This window comes from Pelophylax lessonae (assembly GCF_965119305.1).
Source record: "Pelophylax lessonae genome assembly, chromosome: 7".
In the NCBI taxonomy this organism is placed as follows: Eukaryota; Metazoa; Chordata; class Amphibia; order Anura; family Ranidae; genus Pelophylax; species Pelophylax lessonae.
The window spans coordinates 80,097,678-80,116,184 of NC_138774.1; the positions used below are offsets into that span (position 1 = coordinate 80,097,678).

An 18,507-nucleotide genomic window follows, 5' to 3' on the forward strand; every position below is an offset into this window, starting at 1 on the left:
AAATTAGACACGTACCATTTTTTCTGATTTTTGGATGCCATTAAATATTAATGGCAAGCAATGAGCTAACACACAGGTAAGGTGTGCTAATGGGTGTTGTAGTAATGCACGTTTTCCACGATGCACCACACCAGAGAAGTGTGAATGGGCCAAAATCATTAGAAAATAAGAATAAACAAGTTCCTCCAGCTCTGTACACCACCCATACACCAGTGGTAGTCAACTTTATACAGAGGGCATAAAGAGCGGCCCCTGACATCACTAAGGGGCCACACATAATGTTCAGTGAATATTATAAAGAAACTGGACACACTACAGTGGATGGTTTGACCATGGGCATCCTACAAGGGTGGCTATAAACTGGGGTATGCTGCAGAAGGCTGTCAGAGACTGGGGACACATTACAAGAGACTTGCAGAGCTCAATGCTGCTACAGTCCCTTTATAATTCACTACAGTCCCCCTACAAAATGTACTGGCGCCACAACTGATATTTCTATGAGCAAGATTATGAAAGATTAAAAAAAATACATAAATAGAGAAAAAAAAGAATAGGCAGCACAGACATTGTGAAAAAAATAAACCAAATAATTTAGCTAGTAGAAGCTTTAAATTCAAAGAGGAGCCTGGCTGGCAATTCTGCCCATTTGTAGAGTTATTTAAAAAGCTATTATTACAAAAAAGGCATGTTAAACCAGGCACCGCCATAGGAGACATGTACCAATGCTAGTACAAAAGTTAAAAAATAAAAGAAACGGCATCTCTCCCTACACAAAACTGTCAGTACACACAGATAATATGGCTGCCGTGATTCCATTTATAGAAAGGGGGTTGGCTATTCATTCCTTAGAATTAATGGTTCTTGTGAATCAGCTGACCAGGGACAAGGCTATGCACTGCATTATACAGTAGGTTGTTGCTTACTGGTACCAAACCTGTATACTTACTGGCCAAAAGTTCCACTTTCGAGCTTCCCAAATCTCTGAGTAGCAGCAAACGTGAACCTTATCTTTAGAAAGCTGTTATTGAATAGTTTCCCTCACCTAGGCAGGAAGAACATTACCTACTGGCTACTGGGACCCATGGGTGGTCCAATAAGAACCACAGTTGAGCACCAGGGCCATACACCTGAAAATCTCTTTACAGAGTCTTCTTTACATCTACCAACAATCATGTTGGTAGATCTAACGACAAAGATGTTTTAGTTAGTGCCCATGCCCATGTCCTTTTGGAGAAATGTTCCTTAAAGCCCTGTACACACGATCAGATTATCGGACGATCTTTCGTCCATTTTTTGTTGCATGCTAGTCTCATGTAGAAAGTGAAGAGGCTACTTTCATACGAAAATTCCCGTACGACAGAATTCTACTTCAGAAGTGATGTCATGTGTTGAATTGTTTGTATGGGTTCTTTCATTTCTGAGCATGCCTAGTCTTGCTCTTACGTTTTTTTTGGTGGAAAACTGTACTAATTAAATGAAAATTGGACGTTGTGTTGACGTACGATAAAAATGTTATAGCCTGCACATCCAGTTTTTGTCGTCCGAAAATTCGTAATCGGCTGTCGAAAGCACTATACTAACAATCCGAAAATTGGCAGATTGTTCGTAGGACGAAAGATTTTCGTATTGTGTGTACGGGCCTTTACTTCCTATTCTGTGTCCATCATTAGCTACGATAAGGCATCAGTAAATCAGTAAAAACTCTGGGAGTGGTTTTTAGCCATCCACATACTATTTACAGTTTATAAAAGTTCTTGCCTGGAGTTTGAATATAAATTATAACTTACCTATAAATTATAACACCTTTAAACAGCACAAAATACTTTTCTATCTTTCCAGATGAGCTTTATTACTGCTGTAATCCAAATTTCCTGCAAGCTGAAGAGCAGATCTACAGAAGTACCTCTTACTCCATCTAAATGTGTCAGCCAACAACTCTGGAGTGTCAAGAGACTTTTCCTACATCAGCCCGTGTTGGGCATGGGCAGCTGTATCATAAAGGGTAAGTGCATTTTCTGATAATATACAGTTAACTAACCCTACCCTGCCTGTTTAGATGCTGTGACCTAAACCTACTAGACGTCACTGGGGAAACAGAGGACATCCAGGAGAAGGCCATTCCGGTGCCCTGGTGAGCTGTGAGAATAATGCTTGCTACCCTTAACATTTGGTACTACTGTATAGTGTGAATAAGCCCTAGGGGGTATGTTTAAACTTCACCTAATGGAAATCTCTAAAGCAAGGACCTTGGTGGATGAGTGAACAGAAACAGATAACATAATAGGTTAGGTTCATTCTGTTCTTTAGTTTAGTAAAGAGTAGAGGAAAACAGTTGTAGAATTGCAGCCATAATTTTAGCCATGGTGTAGAGAGGTTACAAACAAAGGTGTGGAAAGTGTGAAAATCAAAGAACTTTATAAATAAAAAGTGAAAACTAACAACCAATCAGATGTCTGCTTAATTAAGTTATTAATTATTATTTTATTTAATTTATTGCATTATTTAGTTTACATTATTTCATTTAAGTTATTAAATATTACAATATAGCTATGAATTAATTAAGTTAATTATGTCTTACAGTAAGGGGCTCTACGTGTGCAACATGTTGTAATGCGCAGCACTTTGTGAGGTGCCATTTACTTAGAATGGCACCCCAATGCACAAGTTGAGTAGATGCCATTGGATGGTATGTACTTTGTGGTGTATGAGTTAAAAAAAGCTACAGGTCCAGTTTTGTTGTCTGTTGCTGTGCATTGGTAGCCCATTAATAATGAATGGAAGTCTTAAAGTAACGTAGTTCGCACACAAAATATTTCATGTTATTATGTGTGTGGTAATGCAATGCAATGGAATTTGCAGATGTAAAGGGGCCCTATACAGGACTAACATAAGCAATCTCCAGGAGCAAATGGCACTCCAGTGATCAGCTTTACAGCAAAAGCAATACCAAATAAATGTTTGTACATCCTGTATAACAGGCCCCTGAGAGTAACCATTGTGTTCCCAAGGCTCAGCCATTGGGTCTAACATGGCTTTGTTTATCTACAAAGCCATGTCAGGGTCTTATAACCAGGCACTGGAAAGTATCATTCTAATTGCTATGGGATTTGTTGGGTTTACCATATGTTCGTTAGAAGTTTGGGAATTTAGAGTGAGGGCCAGTGCACTATTCATTTTCTGACCTGAGCTATAAAATGGTAGCTGGGATCTGATTGGTTGCTATGAAGAAATAGGGCAAATCGTTTTCAAAAACTTTGTACATGAAAACCAAAGTCTTTGGTGAAAGTTGCAGTTCATGCAGTCGATGATTAGGTGGGAAAATAGACAGTTAAACATTTGTGCTGAAATCCAGTGGCTTGTGGCAGGTGAAGGAACTTTACGGGAAACCAGGCACTCAGAACTCACCGGAGATGGCCAGCTATCTTCATCCCATTGTGAGAAGATGTAAACTTTGATGTGGAGCAAGACCCTAGTAGCTCAGAGACTGGAAAAATAGGAAAATATTAGATAGGCTAGTAGGAGAAATAATAAGTGTTTGAAGTCTTGTAATAAGGGGTAGTGATGGGTTGAACAACACCGCACCAGAACCTCTTGAACAGGGATAAAGTTCTAGCGAACATGCAAGCTCTATTAAAGTCTATGGGACACGAACATTAAAAATCAAAAGTCCTCATTTTAAAGGCTTATATGCGAGTTATTGCCACAAAAAGTGTATGGGAACCCGGGTACTGCCCTGGGGGACATGTATCAATGCAAAAAAAAAAAAAAATGTTTTTAAAACAATTATTTTTACAGGAGCAGTGATTTTAATGATGCTTAAAGTAAATCAATGAAAATTAACCATACCATGCCACATGCCCTCAACATGGGGGGGTGCTTTGGGGCAGGGGGCTCCCAAGACACCTTGTCCCCATGTTTATGGGGACAAGGGCCTCTTCCTGAGAACTCTGAGCTGTGGTTGTCAGGGTCTGCAGGTGGGGGGCTTATTGGAATCTGGAATCTGGAAGCCCCTTTTAACAAGGGGGCCCCCAGATCCCGGCCACCCCCCCCCTATGTGAATGGGTATTGGGTACATCGTACCCCTACCCATTCACGAAAAAAAAAAAAAAAACACTAAATACAGTTTTTGACAAATCCTTTATTAATAGGAAAAAAAAAATATTATTCCTCGATGTGAATCAATTGTCAATCACGGCGCCCACTGGACCCGAAAAATATTAGAAAATTAAAAAATGCTTTACCTCTTCAGATTTACATCGTGGGAAACTATTTTTTTCTGTTTAATAAAGTGTTCTGTAGTTTTTACTTTTTTACACTTTTTTGGTGAATGGGTAGGGGTACTATGTACCCGATACCCATTCACATTGGGGGGGGGGGGGTTTAATTCTGTCATAGGGTTTTTCCTACACCACCTAAATACAGGGCACTTTCACCCCCTTCCTGCCTAGACCAATTTTCAGCTTTCAGTGCTCATTGGCATCTATTGGAAATATTGGTCAGCTTGACATGGCACTGCTTCCTGTCTTTAACATTGGCGTCTATGGGAAATCTTGGTCAGCTTGGCATGGCACAGCTCCCAAACTATAAGTGACAGGGACACCAAACTTGGGGAGCACTGAGAGGGGACCCAGGACTACAACATATCCATACATTTTAAAAGTGTGGTATGCCTGTACACTACACTGACTGCACTAAACAGACTAAACACCCTATCCATTAACTACCTGCCTAATCTCTATTGTCACACACTATACATAGCTGCTGTGTAAGCAGCAGCCTTATATAGTGTGGGGCACCCTGCCTTTGGCCAACCATAGCTCTCACAGGACATTGTGCTGTGATTGGCCAAAGCATACAGGTCAGATGCATGCTTTGGCCAATCATCAGCAATCAATGCACTGCAACAGCGCAGTGCATTATGGGGCGCTAATCAGTGGGCGAACTCCCACTGAGCGCCCCATTTGTTCATGTGTTCCACGAACACACGTACACAGAGCCCATCCCTAATAAGGGGTAACAATAAAAAAATTAATGGGGGGGGGGGGGTTGTTGTTGTGTGACCCTGGTAGTGCCTGGAAATCACAACACATAATAATACAAAAAATAAATCTTTTCCTTTCCTAATAGCCCTGCCTTTAACCACTTCCCGCCCGCCCTATTACAGATTGACGGCGGGAATGTGGTTGAGTTATCCTGACCGGACGTCATATGACGGCGGCAGGATAACTCCGCTCTGGGCGCCCCCCGGGGGCGCGCAGAGCGGCGATCGGTGATGCGAGGTGTCAGTCTGACACCCTGCATCTCCGATCTCGGTAAAGAGCCTCTGACGGAGGCTCTTTACCATGTGATCAGCCGTGTCCAATCACGGCTGGTCACATAGTAAATAGGAACAGCCGTTGATCGGCTTTCCTTAGTTCGTGCCTGACAGGCACGAGTAAAGGAGCGCCGATCGGCGGCTCCCCTGACAGGGGGGGGGGTCTGCACTGGTAATCAGATCATTGATTACCAGTGCAGACCCTCGGGGGGGGGGGGATGCCACTAGATCCACCAGGGATGCCCACTATGACCCCAGGGATGCCCACTATGACCCCAGGGATGCCCACTATGGCCACCAGGGATGGCAATCAGGGCTCAGGGAGCCCCCCATTGCCCTCCCCATCAGTGATGCCCACCAGTGTCCTCCCTATCAGTGCTGCCCACAAGTGCCCATCACTGCCATCCTTTAGTGTCGCCCACCAGTGCCCATTATTGCCCACCAGTGCTGCCTATCAGTGCCCATTAGTGCCCATCAGTGCCGCCTGTCAGTGCCGATCAGTGCCGCCCATCAGTGCCCATCAGTGCCCACCAGTGCCGCCTATCAGTGCCCATTAGTGCCCGTCAGTGCCACCTATCAATGCCCGTCAGTGCCACCTATCAGTGTCCATCAATGCCGCCTATCAGTGCCCAGCAGTGCCGCCTATCAGTGCCCACCAATGCTGCATATCTGTGCTACCTATCAGTGCCACATATCAGTGCCTATCAGTGCCGCATATCAGTGCCGCCTATCAGTGCCACCTATCAGTGCCACCCCATCAGTGCCACCCCATCAGTGCCACCCCATCAGTGCCTCCTCATCAGTGCCTGTCAGTGCAGTCTCATCAGTGCTCATCAGTGCAGGAAAAAAATTATTTATTTACAAAATTGTATAACATAAACAAAATTTTTTTTTTTTTTTTTTAAACTTTTCGGTCTTTTTTTATTTGTTTAGCAAAAAGTAAAAATCGCAGAGGTGATCAAATACCACCAAAAGAAAGCTCTATTTGTGGGGGGAAAATGACATAAATTTGGTGAAGGTACAGTGTTGCATGACCGCGCAATTGTCATTCAAAATGCAACAGCGCTAAAAGGGGAAAATTGGCCTGGGCGGGAAGGGAGGGAAGTGCCCTGTATTAAAGTGGTTAATGTGATGTGATTGTTTTATTAGTACTCCAGACAAAGAGCTAAATGCAAAGTTGAAGCGCGTATACTGTATATGGGAGCTGCGTTACCGCCAGTTTTCTGATTTACTCAGCTCTGCTACATGGCACAGCCCAGGCATTGCAGGATATCTGTTTTTTCTTTTCTGCAGTTATAGCAGACTTTCACTCTCCCTGATCTAATTTTGCTCCCTCCCACAATATAAAATGCTTTTTCTTGTTTAATTTTACATTTTGTGTTTTATGTCGCTCCCCCCCCACCCCCACCCCCTCCATCGTCATTGTTGTCTAGGTGACAGTTTAGTGTCCTGGCTTCCACAGCCTCTTGAGATATTCTCGTACAAAAACCACAGGAGGCTGCAGAAGCTGGGACTTACAGCGGCTGGTGGGTAGACCCGCCCATGTGTCACTGGTGGTTGGCTGCAGAACCCCGGAAGAGACAGCCGGCCCCCGAGGACGTTAGAGAAGAAGATGGTGGTGCCAGGCTGTGGCAATGGCTGAGCAGGTCACAGCAGGACAACGCAGGATTCGTTGGCCAGGGCAGTATGTTTTCTCGTGAGAACAAAGCATACTAGGTAAGTGGTGGTAAGTGGCACGATTCCCCCATCAACACAGACAGGGGACATCCCTCCTGCCAAACAATTGTCTTCTATGGCAGGGGAGGGGGGTGGAGAGGGAAAGCTATCCCACCTGGGGGAAGACAGTGATTATTGCTAGCGGCTATAGCAGCTGCTTGCGATAATCGCAAGTCAGTCCGACAGGCTGGTTGTACCCAAGTTAATTGCGCAATCAACTGGGTACATTCAGCCTACCCACTAATGGTTCCAAACTTAGCCGTTCCTGCTAAACCGTCTGAGATTCAAACTGTGTATGGCCTGCTTGATAAGTTTTGTCCCCTACCCCCAGCCCGTGACTAGACAGTGAAAAAACACGCAGCAGCAAACTGATGAGCCCATCTCTTCTCCCTTCTATCATCAAGTTCTTCGTTACTTATGACTACTGCGGCACATCTGACTGGTTCCTTGTGCTGTTTCTCCCTTATGTAGTTTGAGATCTGCTGTACAGGGGGTTTAAGAGGCTGATACCAGGTCAGATCAAAATTGAGGATGTAATAAAGAATACAGAGCAGCATTAATCTGTGCAACCTCTACATCTGCCTGGAGTTCATCTTTAATACTATTCTCAACTGTACAAAGTACCTAACAAGAGAAGGGAGAGATGGGTTTATATTTTCTGAACTATAAAGAAATATCTGACAGCCCTCAAATATCCCCTGCACCCCTTTTCTCTCTGAAACGATCTTGGTGAATTTAACCACAAATGTACAAATATAAACAGAGAAAAGGAAAACAAAATGGGAAAAGTTGATCACATTTGGTGAATTTTGAGACTTTGTGCTGTCCTCACTGTTGACCTAAGACTGTGAGCGCCATGATGTTAAATACAGCCCTACCCATTTCCAACAGTGTAAAGTCTGAAATAATACAAATAACAGACCAACCCCACCATTCTTTCTCAGGCTAGAATGACGTGTTGGTGTTCCCGCATCCTCCTGGAATATTCTCGTCATAAAATGCAGGAGGCTGTAGGAGCTGGGACTAACAGTGGCTGGTGGGCAGACCCAATACAAAGGTTTCCAGTCCTACCTCACAACCAGGGAAGGAAGGGAGAAGCTTTGGCCTGGAAGGCAAACCGTCCTTGGACCTTACATTAGGGGGCCATGCATTTTGTGCCATGATGTCTCATTGGTTAATGGGCCTGGTGAAAGGTGGGTGTTTCAAAAGGACATGGTTTATTGTGACACACCTTTTTATATCTTTGAGGACCATGGCATTAAGTCACAGGACATCTCAGAGCTGTAAAAGAAGTCAGTGCAGGAAGACTTCCCTCTGCCAAGTCCTGTGATCCCGGGTCTAATAGGGCAGAAGGTACTTATGGCGCTTTTCCACTGCATGGAACCGAACGGTTCGGCTCGCTTTTGCGCTTTTCCACTGCATGGTACAACATGGTACGGTGTTGGAACGGTTCGGTACGGCTGCACTTTTCCACTACATGAAACCGAACGGTATGGCTCGCTTAAACAGCACCACCTCAGTTGTGGTTCCAAGACCACCGGTACCATATCCCACAATCCTTTGCATGCAGCCTTGACTATTTGTCACTACTAGCCACTGATTGGTCAGAGAATTGTTGTTATCCCTCCCATATATTATTAGTGGAAAAGCAAACCGTACCAAACTGTACCGAACCGTTCCAACACCGTACCATGCACTGGAAAACCAAACCGAGCCAAGCAGGGCTGAGTGGAGCCGAGCCGGTACTTGCAGTGGAAAAGTGCCATTATATTGCTCAGCATGTGTCATTAATTGCAAGTGTTGCTCTGATTGATACCTGAGTGGGGAAGTATCTCTGCTCATGGCCACTGTTCTGTCAAATAGTGCATCCCATTGGCTAATGCCTCCGACGAGATCTACACATGCGCAGTATGTAAAGTCACTCTAGCTGATCTATTGATCAGCAGGAATGACGTCAACACTGCGCATGTGCAGATTGTCAGAGGCATTATCCTACGATCTGGAAAGCGCAGAGGGAGAATCTAATTGTCAGATTCTGCCTCGCTCTCTGCGCATGCGTGAGACTTGAGCGAAAGAATCTGCTCTGCAACACACCCAAATACACACTGCAAGATCCGACCTGTGACACACCCAAATCCACCCAATTGTATTTCGCCTGTGAGTCGGCCTAGGACATCACTCAAGTCTCGTACGTGTCTGTTAGTTAGATTCTCCCTCTGCCCTTTGCAGATCGTCGGATAATGCCATCAATAGATCAGCTGGAGTGACGTTACGTACTGCGCATGAGCAGATCGTCGGAGGCATTATTGGACAGGCACTATTCGAAAGAACCTCACCACTCCAGCATATCTTAGCTTTGATCTGGGAGCGAAATGCCCTCTAGCTCAGTCCTCTTCCACCCCCTTTCTTTTGGGAACTACTAAAGTTATGCATGCAAGAAAACAACCACAAACATAGCACTCCTGCTGAACCACTGTTTTCAATGTTTTTTTCACATAAGGTCTGGTTCACACTGATGTGATTTCAGATGCAACTTGGGTTGTACTGAATCGCATGACAAGGAAAATATCATTGCTTCCAAATGTGCCTGTTCACATCAAGGTAGCACAGCTGCAATGTGGTTTGGGAAGGGTCCTGTGCTACTTTGGTGCAATTTACAGTGCGATTTGGCTCCATAGAATATGCAAACCACACCCAAAGTGGCATTACATAATCGCTCTGCAAATCGCACTGCAAATCGCATTGCAGTAGTGTGAACCAAGCCTTGTTCACAGCTATGTTCAAGGCAAAGTTTGTGATGGAGTCCCATAGGTTCCTCAACTGCCATTTCCCACCAGAGCCAAAAGTAGACAGTTTTCTTCAGCTTGCTGGGCACATTCTCTGCCTGTCCTTCAACAAATACAAGTCCTTGGAAGATGCAGACAGACTAGACAAGATATGTTTTTTGGGAAGATAAAAGTGACGGCAGCTGTGATTGTTATTCAATTACTAATAAACCAACTTGTCTGTTCATTTATTAAAAATTAAAAACTGCCGTTTTGTGATATTGAGAATTGGGGCTTGTAAACAATGTTAGTTCACATAAAATGTAATTAATGACATTAAACATTAATATTAAAATTGACATTACTGGGCACATTTCTTCAATTAGTATTCCTTTGCAGAGAAAAATCTTGATAATTAATTTTGAACATAAATAGTATTGTGCAAGGGAAAGCTGTATATTATTCCAGCAGTGACGGGGCATTAAAGAGGGTTTAAAAACCTATTTTTCACCACCTAGCTCACCAAAGCCGATTTGCATGTGTGTGCGAGCACAAACATGCGTATATCAGCGGAGCATTGGACGGTGTCAGTAGAGCAGAGAATGATGTCAGTAGTTTTTATTTTTATATGTTTCTTTATAATGTTTTACAATTTTTTGTTTTATTAGTTTTTACAATGTTATATTTTATTATTATTTTTTTTTTACAATTTTTTGTTTTATTAGTTTTTACAATGTTATATTTTATTATTATTTTATTTTTTTTTACAATTTTTTGTTTTATTAGTTTTTACAATGTTATATTTTATTCCTTTTTTTTACAATTTTTTTAGGAGCCAGGTTGGGGGGTCTAAACAGAGGGAAAGGGACTGAGGACTAGAGATATCGACCGATATTGGTTTTTTGTTGCCGATACCAATATTTTGGTCAATGCATATCAGTATCGGCCGATATTTTCGTACATTTAAAAAAAAAAAAATGTTTTTTTATTTCTTTACTTTGACAGGTACTCTTGTGGAGGGATCTGGGGGTCTAAAATACCCCAAACCCCTCCTCTGCACTTAAATGCATTCAAAACGCCAAGTTTAGCTGTTTTGAATGCTGTAATTTTTTTTTAATCTGGCGCCAGTACCCGGAAGAAATGTCATAATTTCTGGGTTTTTGCATGGAGACCCGATCAGAGCTGAATGCGGCTTTGATCGGGACTTCGGTGGCCATGCAGGCTGGTTGCCCGGGTCTCCCGGTGGTACGGGAAACCCGGGCAAGCCGCAGAAGGCAGCGGGAGGGGGGACGTCCCCTCCCGCTCCTTGTAATGACAGCCGTGCGGCTTCTCAGCCGATTCTTCAATCTGCTATAAGGTGCTGGTGCCGCCATCTTTAAAAATGGGAAACCTTAAGGGAAGCCTTGCAGCTTCACGGCTGGCTTCCTGCGGTGCATGCACAAAGCATGCTGTGCTTTCTGAATGGGCTGCAGACTTCTGGGACCTGTGAAGTGTCCAAGAAGACTGTGGGGGAAGGAGGGGGGGGGGGGATGAGCCAGAAGTGGGAGCAGGTACCTGTCAAAACCAGGTACCCGCTCCCCCACCCCCAAAAAAAGTGCCAAATGTGGCAGTGGAGGGGGACAAGCGGAGCTCTGCTTTAAGAGACACATTGAAATATTTTCTTGATTTGAAGCTGAACTCCAGGCAAGCTGACATATCTACTTTGGGGAGGATGATTTGGAGGACTGCTTGGGCTTTAATATCACTACTATCATACCAGCCAGAGACAGCTTAGTCCAACTCAAATTCCTACATAGAGTTTATCATACTCCTCCTGCTTAACGACCATCTATCCATCTGTCTCCTCGGCTTGTCGGCGGTGCCAGGCCCTGGAAGCCTCCTTTTTTCACATGGGGTGGTCTTGTCCTTTCTTAGGCTCCATTCACATATAGGTGTCTCAGATAGTGGGCTGAATCACCACGATTGTGCCCGCGATCCCGAATCATTGCAAATTGCGGGACACCCATGCGATTCCCGTGACTTGCAATGGCACCCCAAACGCAGCGCGATTTTTCCGCGATTTTTGCCCATCAAATCGCGGTAAAATCGCGCAAACAGAGTCACGGGACGCCTGTCACCCAAAAGAAGTTCTTGTACTTTCTGTTTGCACGATTTTACCGTGATTCGCCGGGCGACAATTGCAGCCAAAATTGCTCTGCGTTTGGAGTGCTATTGCAAGTCACGGGAATCGCACAGGCATCCCGCAATTTGCAATGATTCGGGAACCGAGACACCTATATGTGTCATTCTGGACACAGGTGGTGTTTGATGTTAACACGGTGAATGGCTTGATTGTCCGATTGGATCCCAAGGATTTACTTTTGAATGTTTTTGATAACTCTCGTATGAGTAGATATATTAAACTCTTTATTTGCTACACTTCCTTTTAAGTGCCTAAATTTGACTTGGTGTCAGCCTCTTGCAATCCCCTTTAGGTGGAGCAGCACAAGGGGCCAATCAGTTGTGCTGCAGTGTTCACACTTGGTAACAAGAAACATGCTGATAAGAGGCAGCAGAGGAACAGGGAGATGAGCTCATCAGTCTGCTGCTTATCCTTTTTTAAGTCCACTCACAGTCTGGGGGAGGGACAAGACCTGTAAGAGTTACTTAACTGTAGCGAAGAACAATCAGGTCTCCTGCCCTGCCAGACTGGGCTGTGTCGTGTGGCTAAGCTATGAAAATCTAAGGACTGGCTAGATAGAAATACAAATCAGTTGGCAAATAAATGCGCTCCCCATCTATGTTTTTAGCTGTTTGCCTGGAATCAGTTTTAGATCTCCCTCATCTACCATAAACTGGTAAAACAGCTTTGGGCAAATTGAGAATTGGCCAGCTTCTAATGTTCTACCCGTTCTTATATTTTCCTGCAGTGGTCTGACCAGTGGCATGTTTCAGATGTTGTACCCCAGCCAAATTGTACGCTGGCCAGCTTCCATAGTTAATGAGACATAAAACCATGTACAAGCCAAGCTACTCCCGGATTCTGGATTATGAAGTGACCTTCCTTCCTGACAAAGATATTAACACACCTTCAGCCATAAAGCGGTAGCCTGGTGCCAAGAAAGTCCGGCTTCCCAGGATTAATTAATATAATATAAAACAATTATATGCCATTTCCTTACAGAGTGGAGCTGGTGTGAAACACTCACACCCACAGCTGTCCATAGAGATAACACTGCCCCACATGCGGTGAGACAATGGACCTCAAATATAAAAACTGGACTGCAGGACATTGTCTGTGTTGACCTAGCAACCAATCCAAAACCCAAAATGAAATTACAGGTCATTGAATTTTAGTGCGGGTTTTTCAGAGCCGAAAACTTGGCATGTTGTAAAAAAACATTAACCTATATTTAAAACCAAAAACAAAAATGTAATATAAATGCAGTTTGCCAGTCCAAAAATGTAATCCCTGCATTAGTTTTCTTTTTTCATGCTTTCTTTTGCTTTATTTTCACCTGACAACAATGTAATGTAATGCAGCTTGCCAGTCCTCAGATACGGTCGCTGCATTCGTTTTCCTTTTTTATTGTTTCCTTTACTTTTTTTTCACCTGGTGAGTCTGACAGTATTAAGCCCCGTACACACGTACCGATTGTTGGCTGTGAATTTTCGGCCGCCGTCTGATCGGCCGATTTTCGGCTTATTAGTATGATGATTCGATAACCGACTGCAACTTTTCGGCCGAACAAAATCTGGTGTGCAGGCTATAAAATTTTTGTTGGCCGTCAACAGAACGGCCGATTTTCCGTCAGTCAGTACAGATTTCGGCAGACAAAAATCTGATGGGCAGGACTGGGCATGCTCAGAGAAGAAAAAGCACACGGAAAGTAAACCAGCACATGACATCACTTCTGAAGTTGGTTTTTGTTGGCCGAGAAAATTTGTGTGCAGTCTAGAGCACATTTCAACCAACACAACAACACTGGACAAAAGACGGCCGATCGGTCGGCCGATAATCGTTGCGTGTGTACGAGGCTTTAGATGCGGTCGCTGCATTAGTTTTCCTTTTTTATTGTTTCCTTTACTTTTTTTCACCTGGTGAGTCTGACAGTATTTGACTTCCTGTCCTAGGGTGACAACACTCACCCTAGGACAGGACCGAGATATATCCCGGGTAACTATAGGCCGATCAGCCTAACATCTGTAGTCTGCAAAATATTGGAGGGGATGTTAAGGGACCACATACATGACTTTAGTAATGAAAACGGTATTATAAGTATTAATCAGCACGGATTCATGAAAAATCGTTCGTGCCAAACCAATCTATTAACCTTCTATGATGAAGTGAGCTGCCACCTAGATAAAGGTAAGCCTGTGGATGTGGTGTATCTGGACTTTGCAAAGGCCTTCGACACCGTTCCCCACAAACGCTTACTGTACAAACTAAGGAAGATAGGTATGGACCATAAGGTGAGTACCTGGATAGAGAACTGGCTCCAGGGGAGAGTACAGAGGGTGGTGATTAATGGGGAGTACTCGGATTGGGCGGGTGTGGAAAGTGGGGTCCCCCAGGGTTCTGTCCTGGGACCAATCCTGTTTAATTTATTCATAAATGATCTGGAGGAGGGGATATCGAGTACAATCTCAGTATTTGCAGATGATACTAAATTAGGCATGCCAATATCTTCTATGCAGGATGTGGAAACCTTGCAAGCAGACCTGAACAAAATAACGGGGTGGGCAACTACATGGCAGATGAGATTTAATGTTGAAAAATGTAAAGTAATGCACTTGGGGGCCAGAAACCAGAAAGCAAGCTACTCGCTAGGGGGGGAACCTCTGGGTGAGTCTAGGATGGAAAAGGACTTAGGGGTACTGGTAGACAACAGGCTTGGCAGTGGCATGCAATGCCAGGCCGCCGCAAGCAAAGCCAACAGAATACTGGGATGTATAAAAAAGGGGATTCACTCCAGAAATAAAGAGATTATTCTCCCGCTCTACAAGACCCTGGTCCGGCCACATCTGGAGTATGCTGTCCAGTTCTGGGCACCGGTCCTCAGAAAGGATGTGCTGGAACTGGAGAAAGTCCAGAGAAGGGCAACAAAAATAATTAGGGGAATGGAGGACATCAGCTATGAAGAAAGACTACAAGCCCTGAACTTATTCTCTCTGGAGAAGAGACGATTGAGGGGGGATATGATATCAATGTACAAATACTGTACTGGCGACCCGAGCATAAGGAACAAACTATTCAGAGAAAGGTTTCCCCCAAGATACTCCAAGCACAAGGCTTAGTTTGCCATGGATCTTAGTAGGATGAGAGGACTACATTATGTGGGGCCTCTTACAATCTGTTGGGGGGGCCTCTGATGAAAAGGGGACTTGAAGGGGGGACCTCTGATTTAAAGGGGGGCTCTGATGTGATGGGAGGCTTCTGATGTAAAATTAATTTAATCAAGGTGGTTGTGTGCATCAACCCAGGCCCATGTTTCACATTAATAAGTAACATTTACATTTCTTACATTTTAGATTTGCATACTTTTAAAGAGTGCTGCGACTGAAAATGGTTGAGAAACGCTGGGCTACAGAACACTTCCTCTATTTCTCCTCTTCCATAATCTAGGGAGATGTGTTTTGTAGTCCACAAAGAGACATTGGAACAATGCTAACTGATAACAGTGCAGCACAGAAGAATGGAGATGAAGCTAAGGAGAATAGATGGCGCTGAGGCGAATAAGAAATGCATACATCATCATTGTAACACAAGATACAATGCATCAATTGTAGAGAACACACAAAAATTATTGGTTATAATTATTTGGTAATTCCCTCTAGCATTCTCTAAAATTCACTTCACTGTATCACTTGTTACAGACATATTTTCCATGCTCCTCAGCGCAATCTAGAGGTTATTACTTTGTATTTTTCTACTGCCCATAATAAAATAGCATTCATTCAGAAGTGAATATAGCCTAAAGGACATTATTTTTTGCCCAAGTAGCAGAGAACGAATATACATGCAGACATGCTGGACAAATGGCTTTGCAAACTCTTCATACATAGACCCCAAGTGTGTTACCAGCAAGATAACTAGGTAAAAATAAGGGAAAAAGCTTAAAGTAGAATAATAGGCAAAACCTTTTTGATTTTGGATAGAATAAAGGAGGGTTATAACCCCATTCAGATTTTTTTTACCATCTGTGTCCCATTGCAGAGATTCCGGTTCACTTCCTGTCCCATAGCCAAACAGGAAGTGAGAGGAAAATCTCTGCAAATGAAGGGAATTCCTTAGGGACCCCCAAGGCACCAGAACCGGTGTCCCCATTGGAAGATTTCCCCTCTATTACTTTTCTGGAGGCAACCCAAAATTTGGGATTTTCTTTTACTTTCGTTTTAAATTATAATAGTAAACAGGACAAATAGAGACGGTGTATGGCTCCTTTCACACGGCCGCTCCGTGTGAAAGGTCCGCTGCGGGACTTTTTTTTTTTTTTTACCACGGAGCGGATGACATTTCTGTCATCCGCTCCGTGTGCCCGCATATCATCCCATCCGTTTGCGGATGATATGCGGACATAATGTATGTCTATGGCACTGCGGATGTCAGCGGATGACACCGCTGACATCCGATTTTCCTTCCTTTCCGTGTTTTACACGGAAGAAAAAATGGGTTCTGTTCCATTTGTAAAAACGGAACAGAACTGAATGGAGGAAAATCGGGTGTCAGCGGATGGTATTCCGCTGACACCCGCAGTGCCATTCACTTACATTATGTCCGCAAATCATCCGCAAACGGATTGGATGATTTGCGGACACACGGAGCGGCCGTGTGAAGGGAGCCTATCTCTCTAGTGGGGGCACAGACAGCAATAAAAACTGACAGGCGTTCTAATCTCTCTCCACTCCATCCAAAACGAAAAAGTTTTTCCTTTAGTTATACTTTAAAGAAAAGAGTACCACTGTATCCATCACATTCAAGAATCTAAGGATATCTAAGATAAACTGAATTTTTTTTACAACTTTGTTCTTGGATTTTACTACACTTTAACATACACTATATTACCAAAAGTATTGGGACGCCTGCCTTTACACACACATGAACTTTATCGGCATCCAAGTCTCAGTCTGTAGGGTTCAATATTGAGTTGGCCCACCCTTTGCCACTATAACAGCTTCAACTCTTCTAGGAAGGCTGTCCACAAGGTTTAGGAATGTGTCTATGGGAATGTTTGACTATTCTTCCAGAAGCCCATTTGTTAGGTCAGGCACTGATGTTGAAAGAGAAGCTCTGGCCTGCAGTCTCCACTCTAATTCATCCCAAAGGTGTTCTATCTGGTTGAGGTTAGGACTCTGTGCATGCCAGTCAAGTTCCTCCACCCCAAACTCGCTCATCCATGTCTTTATGGACCATGCTTTGTGCACTGGTCTAAATCATTTTATGGTGAGGGGTTGTATTTCGGGGGTTGGGCTTGGCCCCTTAGTTCCAGCGAAGGGAACTCTAAGACATCAGTATACCAAGATAAGGCACAATTTCAGACTCCCAACTTTGTAGGAGAATTTTGGGGATGGCCCCAGGGCTGCCGCTAGAAATCCTGGGGCCCCATACAGCCTACCTGACGCCCCCCCCCCTTCCACTGAAAATATCAAAATTATATTATCACCCCCTCCCCCAATCCCTCTTCCTAGTAGAAATCCCTCCCAATCACCCCTCACAGCTCAACCCCCCAAATCCCTCCACAAATTCACAACCCCATCCCCGTACAGAGTGCAGGAGTCAGGAATGCATTACGTACAGAGTGCAGGGGTCAGGAATACGTTCAGGAGAATGCTAGATACAGAATGCAGGGTTCTGGAGTGCATTATGCACAGGGTTCAGAAGAGTGCTAGATAGGGAGTAGTGCCTTACTAAGCTGACCAAGATTTCCCATAGATGCAAATGTTAGACAGGGAGCAGTGCCATATCAAGTTGACCAAGATTCTCCATTGAGGCCAATGTTAAAAATCGGGAGTAGTGCTATGCCAAGGTGACTAAGATTCTCCATTGAGGACAATGTTAAAAATCAGGAGTAGTGCTATACCAAGGTGACCAAGATTTCCCATTGAGGCCAATGTTAAAAATCGGGAGTAGTGCCATACCAAGCTGTACATAGTAGCAAATGTACATAAATGCCTCTGTACTGCACTTCTTCCCAGCTGCTACAACCTCTGCAACACACAAACCTCTCCTCTGCCCTTATCTTCCCCAAAGGTCACCCATCTTCCACATGATTACCTTTCTAAAATACCTTTCTGTTGCTGGCTGCCATATCTTCCTTCTCCTTCTTCCCTATGCACGTGTTGCTTGACACAGGGGGCGGGTCTGAGTAGCAGTCCCACCCATTACCAACATCACAGTATGAATTTGACAGGTGCAGTCTCTCATTGTGGCTGCATAGTGCACACCCAGCTGGTTTGTTAGCCAATCCCTGGCTGTTCTAAATGTTCTCACTGCTGCAGGTCCTTCTGAGCTAGAAGGTAACATTTATCACCAGAATTATGCCGGAAAAAGCCTCTGTACAGCGGGACAGTCCTGCCCAGGTTGGGAGGTATGCTGTCATCCTACTGATCTTCCTGCTGTTCGGGCCCACCTATGTGCCGGGGCCCCATACAGGGGTACTGGCTGTACCCCCCTGATGGCGGCCCTGGATGGCCCCTTACTGTTTCAACATGACTGCGCACCAGTGCACAAAG

The 18,507-nt window shown here is 44.2% G+C and overlaps 1 protein-coding gene across 1 annotated transcript in view; it reads right to left on the reverse strand.

The window, feature by feature from the left end:
• Positions 1-18,507, reverse strand: part of PLEKHG2 (pleckstrin homology and RhoGEF domain containing G2) — a 170,652-nt gene that overhangs the window by 121,839 nt on the left and 30,306 nt on the right. Inside the window, exon 2 of the mRNA XM_082263484.1 lies at positions 3,406-3,484. The gene's annotated coding sequence lies outside the window, so the exon portion shown is untranslated. The remainder of the gene's footprint in view (positions 1-3,405; positions 3,485-18,507) is intronic.